The sequence below is a fragment of the Dromaius novaehollandiae genome, chromosome 7 (genome assembly GCF_036370855.1).
Source record: "Dromaius novaehollandiae isolate bDroNov1 chromosome 7, bDroNov1.hap1, whole genome shotgun sequence".
NCBI lineage: Eukaryota > Metazoa > Chordata > Aves > Casuariiformes > Dromaiidae > Dromaius > Dromaius novaehollandiae.
The window spans coordinates 35035267-35049863 of NC_088104.1; the positions used below are offsets into that span (position 1 = coordinate 35035267).

At 37.3% G+C, this 14597-nt stretch overlaps 1 protein-coding gene across 5 annotated transcripts in view; it reads right to left on the minus strand.

The window, feature by feature from the left end:
• Nucleotides 1–14597, minus strand: part of HECW2 (HECT, C2 and WW domain containing E3 ubiquitin protein ligase 2) — a 200615-nt gene that overhangs the window by 121567 nt on the left and 64451 nt on the right. Inside the window, exon 1 of one of the 5 annotated variants that reach the window (XM_064515131.1) lies at nt 11873–11982. The exons of the other annotated variants lie outside the window; for them this stretch is intronic. The gene's annotated coding sequence lies outside the window, so the exon portion shown is untranslated. Of the gene's footprint in view, nt 1–11872; nt 11983–14597 lie in introns of those variants that run through there. 5 annotated transcript variants of the gene reach the window in all.

Sequence of the window (14597 nt, forward strand, 5' to 3'; positions counted from 1 at the left end):
CCCTGTAATAGCCTAAAACAGACCAAGTAAATCTTCTACTTCCTTAATATACCACTGCAGCCACCTTAATATTCCAAATAGCAGAACAAAATGCATGAATCACCTGCAACAAAATTCAGAGGTAACTATGAAATGATGTTTGTAAGCTAGAAAGCAATAAAAAGCAAAATATTCTAGATCTATCAAGCATTAGTAGCCACAGTAACTAAGTGAATCAAGTCTGGCAGTGGCCTAAAGAGCAAAGATATAGTGAAGTCTGCTTCCACCTAAGAAATCACAACAGTATATCATATACATACTTCACTTTGATGTATTAGTTTCAAATAATGTTCTTTACACATTATATATTCAGAATCAGAGATGTGTTAAGGACATTAATAAGGCTGGGCATACCATTTCGGTAGAAATACAGTATCACAGAACTGTACTATTATGAAATAATTTTCTAAGAATTTTGCTTTTTACAGTATATATACAAATACACACACACACACACACACAAAATATAGGGTCTGTGATTCCCTGAATCATACAAAACCATGTCAGATCATTGAATGAAGTACTTTAGAACATGGACAGAGGTTTAACTGGCCCACATCAGGTTATCTATTAAGTTTGGTTTTGCTCTTCTTTTCTGTACATCATATAACACAGGCCCTAAATTCAACAGCTTTCCTCTAACCCTGAAGAAATACTAGAAGGTCTTCACTGGTCTGCTCACACCATTATCTTTATATCATACTTTCACATGCATAATTCACATCTCAATCTGCAGCTACTAGAAATACCGCTATCTGAAAATAAGCCTCACATTAGCCAGAACTAGAGCTAAATAATCAGAAATGAAAGACAGGAGCAGAATGATGAAAACGGAGGGAGGAGCTTGCAGCAGGATCAAATCAGAGACAGGGAGTCTCTTTACATAGAAGGAAATATGAAAATTTCCTTAACTAAATGATGTGACTTTGACCTAACATTCTGTTGTTTGCCTCTTTCCAAAAGTTAAAAGTTTACATCAACTCATCATTTCTTCATTTTACAGAAGAAATAAAAGCCTTCCACTGGCAGAACCGTTTATTTTTAGGAGAAACAGAATAGTCTGTGAATCTGTTTTTCAGCCAAACTTGTGAAAATGATCTTCCATACTACGCTCACCTGCAACATGAACAGCATATTTCCTCCAAAAACAAGACCAACCCAAAACAGTCCTCTTGCCCAGTAACTACAGAATTCACCAGGAAGGAAAAGTTTCGTGCGTTCTTGCACTTTTCATACAATTTACAAATACTATTTCAACATTTCTGACCAGATTGCAACCAGTGACAATGGCAATTATATCACTATAGCATCTTCTGTAAAGGAGGTATACTGAAGGACAAATCTCCTCAATTTTTTTATTTTTATATATATATAATATATATACACACACACACACGTGTGTGTATAAAAATATAAATGTGTATGCACACATACAAAAAAGAAAATAAAAGATACCTGTGTAGTATTCTTATGCTTTCTTCCTGGTGTCATACCCTTCAGCTATCATACACAGACATATTTGTTATCTTAAAATAACCCAAGCATTGCCAGACAGTGCTGAACGTCAGCTGCTATAATGTCCCTTGTTTCAAGCAAGCAAGCTTCTAATTTAAAATTAGGTAGAGTCCACTAGAAAAGACTTATGATTGGTTGGCCACTTCCATAGTATTAGAATTGTAATTCGATCTACAGTTTGCTACTTATATCAATCAAATGTCTGACAGCTGGTTTATTAAGCAGAAACCACTACCTCTAAAGGTCAAAAGACATTTAATTATTGAAAGGAAAAAAACCCCACCACCAAAGTGCTTGGCTTTTTTTTTTTTTTTTTTTTTCTTTTTTTAAACAAACGTCTTAAGACTGTAACTAAGGGAAGAAAAACAATGTTATTTTTAAGAACAGAAATAGTACTTTATATACTTGCAGGATGTCTCAAAAACACAAGATCACAAAGAAATTATTAACAAACTTCACTTTTGTCACTGCACTTGAATATACTTGAAGCTACCAGAGAGACAAAGGAATTCAACAGTGTAGAATAAGATCTTATAATTTTCAGGACAGCAAAGTTGAGAGAGCACCCTTGGAAGCCACCTGGACTGAAATTAGAATTAGGGTTAGGAGTCTGTTCAAATTTCATATTCTAAAATCAATTCCCTGCCCCAGCCCATGGAGGGTTTGCTTGTTCTGTTTTGTTTTCAAATTTAAATGCCACAGACATGATCGATTTTTATTTTCAGTTAATATTCAAAGCAGGAATTTGTTAAAAAAAGAAAAAGCTAGCATTTTCATATTTTGAGGATTTTCTTTTCATTCTTCTTTCCCCATAAAATGAATTTCATGAATCTCCAAAAACTGCTTTCTCTCAGCTTCTTCTATTATCCTGTTACTCTTAAACTTTTTTATATTTCAGTGTATACAATTTTACAGCGTATCACAGATTTTATTTTGCTATTCTAAAATTTTAAGTCAAAGACGTTTTGAAATATTAGAGTAACAAAGAGCAAAAAAGTTACACCCATCCACTTGTGAGTGCAATTCATTTTATTATGCTCAGCATCAAGTACTTTAAAAAAAAAAAAAAAGAGTCAGTTCAGCAATTTTACAAGTCCACAGAAATGAAATGGAGATTACTGTATTTACTTCATCAAAAATGTGACAGAGTCTTTCCTGAATATGAGTGATGCTTTGGCTGTGTACAGAAAACATTTTATTTTAGGTGCCAGGCGTCAACAGGGTTCACTAACTCATTCCCTGTAAGGTTCACGTGTACCCTGTCTCTGACACCAGTCAATGTCAACAATGAAAATGGTAACGTTGTACAGTTGTCTTAAATGAAAATTTGGAAAGTTAACATCTTGTTTCACTACGAGGTATATTTTTCTCTAGATGTGAAAATGCCAGGTGACTTTGAAAGTGGAAGAGTAAATAAGAAAAACTGACCAACTTCATTACAAGCCACTGCAACACCCCCAACACAGATTCACGAGTCACAGCTTTTACAGGCTCTGCGGTGAGGGGACTCCCAGCCGACCACATCGACTTGACTTTTTCCTGTCTGGTTATTTGATCTTCTCGTTCATTTTTCCCAGCACCTAGGCAGCAGCACACTAACAGCTACAGTTGAAATTTCACAGTGGAAGAACTGTATCCCCTAAACAGGAAGAGCTCAGATTTGCACCTGAATTTACCCACCGCAATGAGCACATACAAATGCCTTGGTACCACTGTCATCATGGAGGCTAGCAGCAGCAGATAATATGAGATTAATAACTGACTGTACTAGTGCACTGTTGAGTTGATTTTCTTCTGTTCCACAAGCAGAGGTTTATACTCAGACTCAGCTCATTTTGAACCACTGTATACAGTAGTTTTACAACAGTAAAATTTCTGCAAGACAAGTAAAAGTTGTAATTACAAGTAAAAGACAAAGTTTTAATAGGGAGGTCGAGAAAAATTCTTCCTGTTGCAGAGCAGCATGTCCTACCCATGGCAACGCTGGTGTTTGCTGGAACATACTGAAAATTTACATATGGCAGAGGGACAAACTGATCCACGTTTAAGGACACATGAAAATTATCTTGTACTGGCAATGAACTCTGCCACAGCACGAGAGATAATGACGGCTCCTTTACAACATCCAGTCTTCCTCAAGTCCTAATCGTTATCAGTGTGGTGAATCATGTTCATAGTTACAACTTTCGAAAGGAAAGTAAACCACAAACATAAGCACTGCTCAGTTTCTCTGATACCATTCATCAATTCAGGTGTCTTAAAGTTATGACTTAAATGACAATTCCAACAAATACTGCAACCCAAAGCAATCAAAATCAATTAGCAAGGAACAAATTAAACTCACAGGTACACGAGCTCCTATTATGAAAAAAACACCTCCAAAAATTCAGGAGACTTGCGCTTTTAGAGCATGTTTTAAACTTTGGGGAAAGCGGTTGTAAAGGGGAGCTAGTGCCTGGTGTCAGAACTCCACAGCTTGGACTCTCACAATAGGCTGCAAAGGGGATTAAGGAGATTTGCAGTGAGATAAAGACAACACTCATATTGTAAAAGGGAAAAAGATGATTGCCCTAAACTCGAAACTATAAGGAGTGATGGAAGGGAAAAGAGAGTCACTAAATATCTGAAGTCTGAAAATTCATTCTGAAAATGGGATGGAAACTGTACAGTGATTTTCCTCCTACAAAATGAATTGCTTATCTGGCATTTGATTAACAATCCCTGATCTACTTTACCAATAACATAACTAATAGTACACTAACAGACACATCCTACCAGAGACTGAAAATCGGAATTCTCCTGCCACCTTCACTGCCTAGGCTAGGTGCCACTCAAATGGCATTTGCACCAAGACTAGCCTGTAAAGACGCTAAATATAATTCGCTACATGCCCTTGCCCTGGTATCAGGCTTGGATAACCAAGGCTGAGTGTGTTCACAGCATGAGTTTCAGTAAGTGTCAATGGGCAAGAATTATTGCTTACTGAAGGCAAGCTAAAACGTGGAAATCGAATCAAAAGCATAGGAAAATATGGACATTTGAGAAATTCACTTCAGCCAAGTGTTTCAGTCGAAAGGAGAAACCTGTATCAAAGCTGCTTATCTGTATCACAGTGTTTTCTTCAACACTTTACAAGAAGCTTAGAGACAAGTAGGACTGATATACTCTTAATCTCTAAGTGGCACAAACTCAGGATTATTTATACCTAAATACACCTCTTAATTACTAATCACAAAGGGAAGAGATATGGGAAGAATAAAGAATTTGGAAAGCTCCATTTGATACACAAAACAGATACACAAAATCCCTCTGTCCAGCCTTCTTAGCTACAGGAGATTTCAAAGCATTTTTGACATACAGTCAAATTTTCAGTAGTTTAAAATAAAAACACATGAATAAAAGGTTGGGAATTACAAATGAAGGTAGGATTGAAAAGGAAACACCAGCACAGGAATTACAGCAGAAAAGAAAATAAACATGAAAAAAAAAAAAAAAAAAAAAAAAAAAAAAAAAAAGAGCAGAGTTCACATGCTGCCCTGATTATCTTACTCATCACAGTGAATCATTTCTTGTTTATGCAGGAATCTTTTACATGGCTTACAGGTCGCTCTAGCAGCCTCTTCCCACAGCATTTACAGTAAACAGCCTGTTTGGGGCTGACCCCGAGTGCGCGACCGGCATCTCTCCACCGCTGCACGAAGCTTTCGCCTGGGAACGACGGGGGCCACAGGCGCCCTAAGGTGGTGACCGGGGCTGCTGCTGGGGAAGCAGCGATTAGCACTTCTCATTTGGGGAATGACCTCAAGTCACAGCACTACAACATCCCATCCGGCCCCAGGAAGAGGGGAGAGGAGGCGGGCGACGCGGCCGTCTCCCAGCTAAGAGAGCGGGGAAAGCACTCGAGACCTGCTCTACATAGGAGCTCTCTGTAACTGTATATCAGACGGGCGGGGAAAACTGGCCCACGCAACTGGCCCAAAATTTTGCCCACACACAAATGTATTTTGATCGCCCCCACCCGAGCCAAACTTGGTCTCTCTCTCTCAAACACCACTCACAAGGGTGACAAGCAACCTACATAAATACAAAGACAAGCAGAAGAACACATCAGGAATATGAAGAAGAGAAAACACCTGTTGGTTTCCCAATTACATGCTGTATGACATTGTTTTGTTCAGTACAGAAAGATTCATAAATGCAACAATAGAAAGTTAAAGTAAAAGGCCCAAACCAGCTTTAAGCTGTAAGTGGCTGAAAAAACCCAAACATAGTTTCTTGAGTAAATTCAGCATTTGGGGGTTCCCACCCACCCCCCACCAAGCTCAAAAAATAGACTTTTTTTTTGTTCTTCTGTAGTTCTCTCCTCCAGCTGGTATCTGCATTTGAAATACTACTTAAAGATTCCCAAAACATTTATGGAAAGCCTTCATTATGATACTGGTGTTGATTAAAAGAAAAAATCCTGCATAGAACACTTCAAGCCTCTTTCAAAAAACTAAAATATTTTATTTCAGATTTTACAAAAAGCCTCATGTCAGAGGAAGACCCATGTAAAATTTTTTGCACAAAAGCTTTTAAAATGTATTAGGTGCTAATGTTTAAAATATTTATTTTTAAACTAAACATCTTCTTTTACTTAGCAGCTAGTGATGTGGCTGATAATAAAAGGAACTCTGTTTTCAAACCCATCTTCAAACCAAGGACCGGAGGCCTTCTTTCTTCTGATTAGCAGATGAGGTGCAACTGCTGAGCTTCCTCTGCCTAGTGCTAACTTGCCATTTACTTAGGGCACTTAGTTTCCCTTTATATTCAGATATTACAATAAACACATCCCAGAAAATACTTTTTCAGTGATTTTTAACATGGCAGGTAGTTCCCCTTCCTCTTCTTTCCCTTTTTAAGGCATTTTGTTAAACCTACATTCCCACACTTGTGCTGTCCCCACTGCTGGAGTATTTCTATTCGCAGTAACAGAATACGGTGTATAGTTTTAAGTGCCCTTGAACATATTTTCTAAACAAGATCTCCACCAGTTGGTAACTCACATCATATAAGTCTCAAGACCAGCATATAACTGTCATGAGGTATTTCAATGTCTAGGCCTACCAGCACTGGGCTATATACAACTATAGTCCATTGGCACCTATTTGTGTGCTGTCTTCAAACTAGCTAAAGGCTCTGCCAAAAGCAAAATAGTTAGAATTCACTATAAGCTGCAAAACCTGCCTAGAAAGCTAACTCACAGTTAACGATATGGTTAACTCATGTGATTAACCAGTCTGCACTCACCCAGCTCTCAATATTCGAGTGCTTTAAAGCTCCTTTGGAGCTGCCATCACACATCTGACAGCAGGGCAGAGGCACCCTTCCCCGTACAATTCACCAGCTATTTACTCAGCAAAACCATTAGTATCAGATCTTGCCTGAAGCAAAGAAATAGACTTGGCAGCTCTTTCAAGCTCCTTCCAGAACTATTTTCTAGTATTTCTATGACTACTTAGACACACAGATTTGGCCTGTAAAGAAAAAAAGTTGACATGAAGCATCCTTTTCTATATAGATAGAAGTAAGAAAAGACATTCACATCTTTCTGCCCGGAAGCGCTCTTCTTGCAGTATAGTATCATTCCCTCATTCCCTATGGAATATTTCCAAGAATTCCCACTCATCAAGTTTCCTGTGATCTTGAACTTCCACTATTTCCTCTGAGAAGTTATTTCACTCTCTGATTACAAGGATTTTTCTCTGTTAGCTAGCATTTTATCATGTTCAAGTTAAGCAAATAAGTGTCTGGATGCTTCCTATTCAGCTGCCTGAATAGAAAACAAAAAAGATTAATGTAAAAGACATTCACAGTACTGAAGAACCAAGAAAGACTGGCTATTTGTGCTCTCCATTTCCCTATTTTCCCACATACGATTTACCAAGCACGGAATAATACTGCCTCTTTATTTCCATCACCATGGGTATATCTCACATCTTTAAAAAAAATCAACTTAGCATACAAACTGATCAACCTGTATCAGATAGTGGAAATTTATTTAGTATTTTTCCAGTAGAGCATAAAATTCAGTGTTTCAAAAAAATGTAACAACTTTTATATTGTGTAATTCTAAAGCTCTGGGCATCGACAGCAGGCAGAGAAGTGATGAGATTCTTCAGCTAACTAACTGTTCAATATTGCTACTGGTAACGCCTGAATGCTCATTAGATTTGCATTTGAATAAAAGGTGTTCCACATATCTGAAGCTATTACACAGTTTAAATCTACAGGTGGCCAACAATTCTGAAACACCCAAAGATCACTGACTGAACTACTGACCCACATACTCCTGTCACTATATAGATGCCCAACACCAAGCTGCATGTTTTAAACAATAAATTATCCAGGTAAGTGATATGAACAAGTCTAGTGATGGATTTCTCGGGAGGAAAAAAAAGAAAAAAAAAGTTAAACCTAGAGAATTGGGGATTAAATTAAAAGCAGAAGATATATGTTGAACTCAAAAAATCACATTATTATAGTTATGACACCATTTATCCTTTTAATTACAAGGACATCAAGACATCTCAGAGACATTAGAAGACATCTCTCTTTTTTCCTCAGTTCTAATTTGCACATTTGACTGTAAATTTGTATTCACTGTTTTCCTTGAATAGCCAGTTCTGGATATATCTTCCAGTTGTGATGTTCTTTCATAAAAGAACAGAAGAAAAACATATTCAAAACAGTAGGAAACTATCATCTTAAGCCATAAAAACTGACATAGAACTCAAATACAAATTTAAGTATTTGAGTGACTTTTTTTTTTAATGAAGTAAATTTCAAGGTAATTGGCAATCTGATAACAACTGTCCTGGAATATAATTTTTTCTATTCAAAAAAGCAAAGAGATGAGTTAAATTCAGAAACATTTTATTTCTCTTCTGATCTGCTTTGTTTCTTCTCTAACAAAGCCCATAGACCTTCATGATAGGACAAGACAATTACCAAAGTATTTTTTAAAAGCAGCCTAACACAAGGCAATGATGATGAAAGAACTTCATAAAGCTATTAGTTTCCAGATAAGAAACTGTATGAGCAGAATCTTTTAACTGGATTCCCTTTTTAATCAAGAATATTTCCAATAAACTGAAGCATCTTGAGAGACAGCATTTTTTAAATCTTCTAAACAAAATTTTTCAACTTCTCCATTAACAACAAAAAAAGCAAACCATGCCGAGAATACCCTGCCTTCAATCTGCTAACTCATCCTCTAAGCTCACTGCTAGTAAACTATGAATAGCACAGGAGTTTACTTCTGGAAACTGTATTCAGATATTTTAAGATAAAGCTAAAAATTACTGTGTTGAAATTCCACAGTCAAATTTCCATACAGGAGAGAGAGGGAGGAAAAAAAGAAAAGAAAAGAAAAGACAAATTGTGCATGCACACTCTTGTCTCCTTTGGACTCAAATTTGGTGACTCAGCTCAGATGTTAAACATCAGCTCAGATTACAAAACCACCATATAATTTAGACTGGCTGAAAAACTCCCCTAAGGGAAAAAGCATATAGCTCAGCATAAATATATATATTTTTGAGACATCTATGCGGAACATTATTTGGTCAGAGAATAGTTCAGTTAATTAAGAACGTAATAGGACATCTATTTTAGACCTTTTCAGCACATTTTCGTACAGTTCATTTGTAATGTACACGTTCATTTGTCCTATATACTTCTGTATCTAGACAGAAACAAATGTCACCCCCCTATTACCTTTGTTGCTTGACTAAGGGTTACATCTTCCATCCCACCAGCTGTGACTTCCTTACCTCAGGAACGAGTTATTAGTCAAGCATGTTATACAGACACAGCAGTTTGGTGGGTTCTGAATATCTTGGACTCCAGGCCAAGCAGCCCATCAGGCACTGCTGTGCTTTCAGAACAACTCACTGTATCAGTTCTCGCACAAGAATTTCAGAACGGAGGTGGCCAGTATGCAGAAGATGTAAGCACAGGCAGAAGTAACAAAGGTACCTCAGGAAAATGCATAAATACATATCCAGAGTCTAACATTCAAAACTGGTACAGCTGAGTGAGCGCTTTTGTAATATCCCATATTTGAGGGCTAAATTTAGAGCTGTGACCAGTACTCAAGCCTGGCCCTTATTCAAGCAAGTGCAGTACATTACAGAAGAGATCCAAGGCAAGATTTGAATTTTATTATCAGAAGAGTACTACCATGCTAATCATCACAGTGATGCCACAGCTCTAACATACTTCCTTTCAAAAAGGAGTATTTTTTTCCCCAACAGTTTTTCAAATAAAGGCTTTATCTGAGTAAAAAGCTGTACCTTTAGCTAACTTGACATGCCTATATTGGTATTAGGGTGCACTTACTGATATGGATACTGGTATGTCAGCACAGATAAACGTTCTCTTGGAAAGCAGCTACCATGATTGAAGATGTTTATAACTCCCATGTCCCTGGACTGCTAAGACAGAGTAACTAACTCCTTTCAAGCTAACTGAGCCTGGCTAACAGGATCAACACGGAGAGCTGGGACAACCTGTCTGAACTGGCACTGAAGAGATTATGGAGAGTTCACACAATCCTTTCTACTGTGGCTGCAGAGCTGTGACATCCGCTGGTCTGCAGATTTATCTTAGTCTTGCACAGCTAGGTATATAAGAGGACGTCACCAGCCTAAAGCTCATCCCTGTCTCTTTCACAGGGAGTAGCAACAAAAAAAGCCGCACATAACAAATTTAATTGAAACAGGTACCAGGTACACTTTATCACCTAGACTATTTCCATAAAAAAAGACATGACTGGAAATTTTAGTACAGTAACATCACCCAGAGGCTATACCCCATATGTATTGCACAGCCTCTCATCTTCCCCCTGACAGAGAGCAAACATCAGGTGGCTTTGGCTCAGTCTTGTGTCCATCACGCATTTAGTCTCTGTTGTGTTGACCATCAAATTTCTGATTCATCCCTAGTGCACTGGCCACTATGATCACCTTTGTACAAAAGGACCTCATAATCTGTAGGTGAAGTCAGTTTAATAAATTCCTGTCCCTTGCAAAAAGGGTGAGGGGGTGGAAACTCTTTGAACCTAGTTCATTTATATCAGTGATCACATCTGTAGCACAACCCCTCAAAGAGCTGGAGCTCAGAAATGAGGCAGAGACTGGAGGCGCAGGCACGTAGCTATTAAACCCAGCATATCATGAAACTACAGCCTTGGTTAATTCACTCTGTAATACTTACTCCATATAAACTTTAAAATCAGAATCCCCACTGCCAGAAATTTGATCTTCAGTGTTCACGACACTGATATACCCATTTCTAGTTGCTGTTGATTGGCTGTCCTGAAGAATTTCCCATCAAATACTGAGGCAGCTGCTCTCAGTTTAGCCTTTTGATGCCAGGTCACACAATCCATCTCAAACATAGTCCCTTTCAAAAGGCTATGGAGGAAAGGAAAAACAGAGTATAATCCCTGCGAGAAACTATTCTGCCATATTTTCCAGTATGGAAAACTAGGAATCTAGTTATTCTGTGAATAAAATATAAAATGCTCACACTAAGGTAAGTGAAAGCTTGCAAGAACCTACTAACACGGGTATACCTCCTCAAATTCCCTCCTGTCTTTAGGACCTCTGCAGTACCAGCCCAGAGGTCTCCAAATAACTTTCTTCTCCCAAGGCTTTTTCCACAACAAGGGATGGTAAAGACCAAAATACAGAACTTTTAAAGAAAAGAACAATTCAGCATTTGTTTTTGTTGAGGAAAGAAAATAAATGCGTAACAAGAAGAAAGAGTATAATGGCAAAAAGCCTAGTAAACAGCAAGGAAAGCGTTGTTTTTGAAAAAGAAAGGAAAACTGCTAAGCCAAAAAAGACAAAATACAAAAAGCTGTTTAAAAAAATGCATTTGACTGAACAAGTAGTAGTATAATTACTTAATACTTGTTATCACAATAGTTCTGCAGTTTCATTTCCAAGTCTCTAAAATCTGTACCAATGTAGGTACTACTCCATGAGTGTCACGTCCATGAATGACAGCTGTATTTTAATGATATTTAAGAAAGCTCGAGTTAAATAATTATTTGGCAGTTATTGAAAGGTACTATATATACTATGCCAAAAGCAATTATAAATAAATGTATTTATATAACTGGAAATCCATTCTATACTGATGAGAATCCTTGAAATACACAAACATGAATAAACCTTATTTGTTCCACCATCCAAATCCAATACAATCATTCCCATTATCAAGCCTGTATAAGCTTAGTTTTCTACAATGTAAAATTAATTTCACTCACAGAAGTGTTATCAAACAATGACAGAACAGGCAGATTTCTGATGATTAGAGTTTCTCATGTTATCAGGAAATGCAGGAATGCGCTCTCCTTTTCAAAGTCCAGCTGATCCCCTTCAATAACACAATAAAATGAAAAACAATCTGAACCTTTTTGTAACTACATTTTACACATACACTATAGTTACAATCGGTAGATCAGACTGCAGTTGATAGAAAAACAGGAAACAAAATTCTTAAAATCATTTGACAAACATCGCCGGAGTGAATTTAAACTGTCTCTCAGCATACATTCAAATCTCTCTTCTCCTGTCCCTTTTACCCTTATGGTATTTCAATTAGGAACTTTTTCCCAGTTTTACTCTCCCCCCCCAAAAAAAACATTTCTTTAAAGATTTGAGGAGATTCTTTGGCTGAAATAAAGTGTCAGAGCACTTCTACTTGCCTGCAGTTTAATGAAACTTTTTGCCTGAAAATATAATAAGTAATCAGCTACCAAAGATACCCCTGAAACTAGTAGAAGTAGTAGAATTGTTAATCAACTCAGTTCAAAGACAATGTCTTTTGCTTGCTGACTCTGCAGTGTTATGTCCTTAGGGGGGAGGTTCTACTAACAAAAACATTTCAATACTATTATATTTTGCATAGCAGTATCCCTAGATTCACTAGGATTTTCTTTTAATTAGCTTTTCTTTGATTTGCTCTCCTCATAATACTTCAAAACACATCAGAACTTGTAGTTGAAATGTAAAAATTAAACTACATATACACATGCACTCTTTAGTTACTGTAGTAATGCTGTGTGTTCTTCTCTAACACAATGTTAAAACACAATGCTGAATATTCAGTACATTAAGTTACAAATGTTGCAGAGAATCAGCCACCAAAATAGCCATGAACATAATCTTTGCAGAAACTTACAGAGATGGAAAGTCCTACAGACTTTCTCCTCAAATGCTTCTATAAAACATACCAGCTCTACACTCTTAAAAACTACTGTTTCCTCACAACCTGCCAAAGAGAGCTTGGAATAAGGAAGAATGAGGTCAAACTTTTAACGCTGCTCCCATTTTACTATATGTTTAGTTCGCCATTTTCTTCTTGCCAAAAGAGACAAAAGATGAGCATCTATTTTTCCAAGACAACATACAGACTTCATTAGCTTAATTATCCCTCCATGCCAAAACACATGCAAGTGACTAACTCCAGAAATTATAAAAACAAAGGAAACCTCAACCTATCAATCTCATTAAAACTCCATTATATTCTGCAAAACAGCTATCTGCCTACATTCTGTTTGTACTGTTTGTCTGTATTAAACACTGATCTGATCTTCGGTCTCAATAAATCAAAGTAGAAAGTCAGTAGGGTTATACCGAGGTGTTGATGATCTTCCCCTCTGTAGTTACAGGATGCGTACCACTTTAATACCTAGAACACACTTCAGCTCTAAAACATAGCTGGCCTATTAATAAAATAAGAACAGAGAGATTGTCAGGTTGTGTTTTACAAATCGGATAACAATAATGACATAGAAACTTTTCCAACTCTAACAATTCCATTTAAAGAAATACAAACTGCAGCAATTTTATACACTATTTCAGATTTTCCTCAGAAATAAATTTTAGCTCAGAATTTCATGGTTCCTTCACTACTGTGACAGGAGTCTTCTGCACCAACTGCTTTATTATTTTATTGAAAACACTAGTTAAATGATGTTAAGCAAACATTTTAGCTAGGTAACTCAAGAAACAGAGTACCTCATAAGAAAGAAATCAGGTCTAGTTAGCCTCTACTGGACAAATGCTCTTCCACAATTGCACGAGTCAGATGAATGAATTTGTAACAAAAAGGTCATTAAAGATGCCTATTTTTATTATGATATAGCATGAACACCAGTAGGACATTTAGATAGCCACACGTCATGCAAGGTAAAGTCTATCTGCCCGCTACTAAACAGCTGTAGTGCAATCACTGGTGCTGTGAGAGGTGTGGACCCTGCGCTAGGGAAACCTAGAGCTATGCAGAGCTCCTTTAGGGAGCAGGCTCAAAGCCCAGATACGCATACATGCCCACATACACAAGCGCGCGCGTGCACACATGCGCACGCAGAGGCGTGTAACTTTCAAGGAGACAAGAAGCAACTCTAAGAGAAAAAGAGGCAGGGACAGAAAAAGCTTTCTCTATTTAAAAATCTACTTATGCACAGTTTACAGTCCATGATCGCACCCTACAGAAACGATTGTTAAGAACCCTTAGGGACTCCAGCATGAGAAAAGTTATATTCCTGCAATAAGCCACCTACACCATCATCACATGCAAGTATAACCTGGTATGTTTTGAATGCATCTGACCTGTCTTCTTGAGCTGGAATGCAGGGCACTAAGAAGTCAGAAATAAAGTTATCATTGGCCATGCTTCCTCCCCTTGTGAATACACACTACAATAATTATTTAATTCAGTGATTATATACCATAATTTTTTTTTTCTGCAGGATTACTGTTGCATTTGCTGCTTCGCCTAGTTTGTTCACTAAATGAAATGGAAATCCTTCAGAATCCAAATGAACAATTAATGAACAAAAAGACAACAATACAAAGTGGGCTATATAAAGATGAAGTCCATTATGAATTAGTGCTTCTGGCTATTAAATATGCATGAGCTACTAATAAGTAGAGCTAAAAATAGAGACATGCATCACTGGATTTCTCCATGCTGTACAATTTTCA